The 5,955-nt window shown below is 50.8% G+C and overlaps 1 non-coding gene across 1 annotated transcript; it reads left to right on the plus strand.

The window, feature by feature from the left end:
* Window positions 1-1,004: 1,004 nt before the first annotated feature.
* Window positions 1,005-1,077, plus strand: TRNAK-CUU. The gene has a single exon. It is a non-coding gene; the product is annotated as a tRNA-Lys (tRNA).
* Window positions 1,078-5,955: the final 4,878 nt, after the last annotated feature.

Raw genomic sequence — 5,955 nt, forward strand, 5'->3', positions numbered from 1 at the left:
AGCTCCAGTGTTCTGTTTTCTCACAGGGAGACCTCAGGGGACTTCACCTAGGAGCTTGGTGCAAGCCCTACTTTCGTTTTCTACCTAAGGTCATTAGTGATGGGCAGGCTATGTATCGGACACCTCCCATGTGGCTTGGGTTCTCATAGCATCGTGGCTGGGTTCTGAGAGGAAGTGTCCCTGGAGGTGACATCCAGAGAGTAAGGGTCTCAAGAGGGAGACTTAGGGGGAAGCTTCGTGGCCTTGGCTGGCCTCGCCTGGGAAATCATTCCCTGTCACTGTGTTCTACTGATTACAAGTGAATTACAAGTGCATCTCAGATCCAAGGGGCAAGGACATAGACGCCTTGGAAAAAGTGTTAAAAAATTTGCAGGCTTGTTTGAAACTGCTCTGGACGATGTCGATGAGCTGGTTCTGCCATCTGTAATACACTGCAGAATTTTCGATGGCAACATTAAGAACAAAACCCAAGGGTTCCTAATAGTGCCACTGATGAGTTTATTAGGGGAAAAGCCCAGTTCTAAGAGTCACACATTATTTGAAGGACAGCTTAAACCAGGACAGCCACCAGCAGCAAGTTCATTCCAGAGGGAGCTTAACGCATACACCAGCTCAAATAAACGTCTGTTCCATCTGTTGATGGGAACAGCAAATGCAGAGGACAGTGCACACAGGAAAGGAAGGAAGGGTTTAGAAAGAGGGAAGGGTGAGTGCCTGGGTGGCTCAGTTGGGCGTCTGCCTTCTGCTCAGGTCATGATCCCAGTCCTGGGATGGAGCCCCATGTCAGGCTCCCTGCTTGGCGCTTCTCCCTCCCCCGCTCATGCACACGCTCTCTCTCTCTCTCCCTCTCAAATAAATAAATAAAATCTGAAAAAAAAAGAAAAAAGGAGGGAAAGGTGAGAGAGGCATTTCACTAATTAGCAAGATACGAGAAATGCCCCCCTTTCAAGGCCTCCCCCTCATAAAGGAGCCCTAGGAGGAGTCAGAAATTGTTGGAGGGGGACACCTGGCTGGCTCAGTTGGAAGAGTGTGTGACTCTTGATCTCAGGGTCGTGAGTTCGAGCCCCACGTTGGGTGTAGAGATTACTAAAAAGAAAGGAAATAAAGAAAGGAAGGAAAGAAGGAAGAGAAAGAAAGAGGGAGGGAGGGAAGGAAGGAGGGAGGGAGGAAGAAATTGTTTAGGACTTAAAGTTTGGCCAGCTACATGGCTTTGGATGGGTCACTTTGGCTTTCCGGCCTCTTCTCCCTCATCTGAAAGGTGAGAGGGTCAGAGGAAGGTCTCTGAGGTTAGTCTGAGGGGACTCCTTGATTTTATCAGAGGAATGGCGTCCAGTAGGCCAGGGGGAGTATGGCCATACGTACAGGGGGGCCAGCCTTCAGTTCAGCCAAGCTTTGCCAAGCCTGCCCTCCTGGGCCCGGGGAGGAAACCAGTCAAGCTAGGACTGTTGGCAAAATGCCGCACGCCCGAGGACGTTCTCAGCCAGAGCGCACAAGGTCCCCAGGAATCGGGCACCATGGTTTCACGGGTGCGTTCCCCTTGTGAAGAATCACATCCCAGGGCACTGTTCAAGGTAATATTAAAAAAGACAGAAAAAAGAGTTCTCCTGCCCCTTCTGTGCAATCTAGGGAGAGACAGCGGGGCAACTATTCTCAGCTGGTCAAAGAGCCACGTGACAGAGGCCTTTTTTACATCCTGAGTGGGGTTCCTTGAAAAACCCCACCTGGACTCCTGGCCAGAGGTGTTCTCCACACCCGGATCAACTCGCTCGCTCCTGAGGCTCCCACACAAGATTCTGCAAGGCCAAGGGGACTGCAGGACCAGGACACCCCAGGTGCCTCTTAGAGGCTCAAGCGGCAGGTGGAGCCCTATGTGATGAGGCTGGCCCCATCCCCCTAGCCTCAGGCTTCTTCCAGGGCAGGACGTGGTGGAAAGGCCGAATCTTGGCTGATGAAAAAGGCCATCACCTAAAACAGTGAGGAGAAGGGGAGGTTTGGTTCTGGAAGGTCCCTGTACAGATGCACAGGGCTCATCATGTGGAAAGTGATATTTTCCAAAGGTGGCAGCCATAAGAGTGCTGATTCATCCCATACGCCCTTCTGCAATGCAGGGTAGAGTGGGGTCCATGTCCCCTCTCCCTTGAATCTGATGGCCTCTGACTACGGCAGAAGTAACATGATCTGACTTCTGAGGCTCGGTCAGTAAAGGCCAGCGAGTTTCCTCAAGGCTCTCTCTGGGACTCTCACTCTTAGAATCCGTGAATCACATTGTGAGCAAGCCCAAGACCCATGGGCAGGCCCACGTGTTCGTGTTCCACTCCGTAGACCCCGCTGAGGTCCCAGCCAACAGCCAGCATCAGCTCCCGAACTTGCGACTAAAGGAGCTTCCAGATGGTTCCAACCCCCAGCCTTTGAGACAGCCCCAGCTTCGAGTCTTTCCCGTTGAGGGCCCAGACATTATGGAGCAGACAAGCTGTCCTTGTGATAACCTCTCCAAATTCCTGACCTACAACAATCTGGGAACAAAATAAAATGGTTGTCGTTTTAAGCCAGCAAGTTTGGGGCTGTTGTACAGTAGTAGTTACTGATACCCTTCTGCAGTGGTTGTAAAGCAGCATTTCTCAAATGGTAGTCCTTGGACTTCCCACGATGGGCGGGGCTGGGAGTGGGAGAGAGGTTTGCTGAAAATACAGTCCTGACCCTACTCCAGATTCAAGGAATCGGAATTTCTGGGGGATAGGATCAGAAAATGAATTTTTTTTTAAGATTTTATTTATTTATTTGACAGAGAGAGACATAGCGAGAGAGGGAACACAAGCAGAGGGACTGGTAGAGGGAGAAGCAGGCTTCCCACGGAGCAGGGAGCCCAATGCAGGGCTCGATCCCAGGACCCTGGGATCACGACCTGAGCCAAAGGCAGACGCTCAACGACTGAGCCACCCAGGCGCCCCAGAAAATGAATATTTTTTAAAAAGATTTTATTTTTTGGGGCACCTGGGTGACTCAGGTGGTTAAGAATCTGCCTTCGGCTCAGGTCATGATCCCAGGGTCCTGGGATCGAGCCCCACGTTGGACTCTGCTCAGCGGGGAGCCTGCTTCTCCCTCTCCCTGCCGGTCCCCTTGCTTGTACTCTCTCTCTCTGTCAGATAAATAAATAAAATCTTTAAAAAAAAGATTTTAATAGAGAGAGAGCATGCGCCCATGAGTAGGGGGAGGAGCAGAGGGTCTAGAGGGAGAGAGAGAATCTCAAACAGATTCGGAACTGAGTATGGAGCTGGACGTGGGGCTCGATCTCACGACCCTGAGATCATGACCCGAGCTGAAATCAAGAGTCGGACGTTCAACTAACTGAGCCACCCAGGGGCCCCCAGAAAATGAATATTTTAAACAACCATCTGCACATGGTTCTGAGGCATTGTTGTGGGCAACTCCATTACTGCAGGGTGAGGGAAATGATCTTGATAATGATTTGTCTTAGTTGTTGTTTGGTTGCAAGTTACAAACCCAACTCTAGCTAACTGAAGCCCCAAATGAGACTTTCTGAACAGAGGCACACACTTCTCGCTTCCTACTTCAGACCAGCCATTTCTCCTCCACACCTTCTCGCAGCTAGTTGTGGCCACGTGACTACATGGAGATGTAATGGGAAAAGTCATGAGACAAATCTCTAGGAGCCTTCCTCCAAAGACAGTTGACATGTGTCATTTGCCCCCTTTTCTATATTCTGCTGGCTGGAACGTGGACGTGAAAGCTGGAGCTGGAGCAGCCATCTTGGACCAAGAAGTGACCTGGGGAATGGAGACTACGCACAGTTGAGTGACAAGAGAACAGGAAGACTGGCCCTGGGCTTCATTCTTCTGGACTTTTGTGTATGAAACAAATAAACTCTCTTGTTCAGGCCACTGTGATTCTGGGTTACTGTTACTTGCAACTGAATGTCACCCTCACCAGTACAAATAGCAGATGCCACGAGTGAAAATCTCCAGATGATTTGGTCCCTAGGGCCAAGGGCTGATGGCGGGCGGGGGCGGGGGGTACTGCCAGGATCCACCTAGGGCTTGGGTCTAAAGCAAGCTGAGGTCAGAAAACACTCCTAGGTCTAGAAACATACCAGGAGATGCCTGCTGGCTGTTTGGAAGTTCTTTCCACAATCCACGGGGTTGTTTAAGATGTTGTGACAGACTACCTGCTCCTTCATTCCAGGCTCCCACGAGGAGCTGGATAATGTCGGTCATCCTAGAAGCCAGCTGCATTCTAGGTGCCCAGGGGGGAACAATTCTCCTGGTGGCTGGTGCCGAGGGTCTGCCTTCAAATTTAGGTTTGTGCCGGAGACCTCATTAAGGTTCAACTTGTAGCTAATGGCTCGAAGATTTATTTATAATAATGCCATTTAATGAGCACTTCCTATATTCTAGGCAAAGTGCTAAGCACTTAGCGTATATGATTGCATTTATTCTTTTTTTTTTTTAAGATTTTATTTATTTATTTGACAGAGAGAGACACAGTGAGAGAGGGAACACAAGCAGGGGGAGTGGGAGAGGGAGAAGCAGGCTTCCCGCTGAGCAGGGAGCCCAATGCGGGGCTCGATCCCAGGACCCTGAAGTCAGGCGCTCAACGACTGAGCCACCCAGGCGCCCCGATTGCATTTATTCTTGAAAGAACTCTAGGTGGAAAAGTTTCTCTTACTGGTCATGTGAGAAAGCAGGCTCAGAGGGGTGACGTGCAAGGAGCCCAAAGTCACACAGACAGCCCCGGAGGAGCTAGAACTCGGACCCAAGTCTGCGATTCCAAAGTTCAGGGGCTAACATTTTGGTGACCTTCTAGAAACCCGCTCTCTCCCCTTCCATCCGACCGTAGCCAGCTCTCCAGGCTGTCACTCTTCCTTTCCCCAGGGGGCAGAAACCAGGGACACTCCCAAAGATCTGGCAACTTCTGCCCTCCTCACGGTCTTTAACAAGGCTGTAGATGAAAGAGAACCTGCCGGGACAGGCTTGAGCAAGTGGGCAATGCCTCTGCAAGGGGTTTGGAGAGGATTGCTGGTCCAGGACTCAGCGAGGGTTGGAGAGAAAGTGCTTTTGGCCTCAAGCCACACCTGTGAAAGGAAGCTGGGGGTGTGTTTGCATCAAGCATAATAGGGAGTGGATCCGGCCATGGATGACTGCTCAGGGGAAATTTTCCACCTTCAAAGCACCCCTGCTTTCCAGTGAATGATTACTAATTGCTCATTCTAGAAAACCAGAAGCCCCCCTCTCCTCTCACCTTTACTTTCACCTCTCTCCACCTCAACTTCTTGACTTGCAAACCACCAATTAGGAGGCAACAGAAACTACTAGCAGCTAATTAATACTAATTAACAGGGCTACTTAAAGTAAATGCTATTTAAAAAGCCAAAAGCGTTTACCTATTATGAGTTAAATGGGAAAGGTCACGCCAAGTTTACACGGGCTGCCCAGATGTCCTTCCATTCATCACCTCTCTTTCCAGAGCCTTTCTTCCCCTCTGGCCACTGCACGTGTCACTCCAGAAGACAGAAACTCTTGTCTTTTTTGATAACCGTCAGCCACCTTCTCCCCGGTGCCTGGAATCAATGCTTTGGAGGAGGCAGAGGACACTGGAGTGAGTCTGTAGGAATGTCTGCGGTGTTGGAAAACCTCAGAGGACCTTCTGAAGGCGGCCTCGGGGGTCTGGGTCTTAGAGTCAGGATACCCTCATCCCCAAACCCTTCGGTGTCCTTGAGCATTTGCACATCCAAGTGAAGACACTCCAGAAGTCAAATCAGAGATGCCCACTCCCTGTGGTTGGCTCCCCCACCTTCCAGGCACGTGGAGGAATTGTGCTTCCTGCCCCTCCCACCCCGGCCCCCCGCGGATGACTGGGGCCACATGACCCATCAATGGCAACCAATGAGTTCTGAGCAGGAAGTGAGCCCGTTTTCCCCCTCTGTCACAATAGATGGCA

The sequence above is a fragment of the Mirounga leonina genome, unplaced genomic scaffold (assembly GCF_011800145.1).
Source record: "Mirounga leonina isolate KUSES-001 unplaced genomic scaffold, KU_Mleo_1.0 Mir_101609, whole genome shotgun sequence".
Classification (NCBI taxonomy): Eukaryota; Metazoa; Chordata; class Mammalia; order Carnivora; family Phocidae; genus Mirounga; species Mirounga leonina.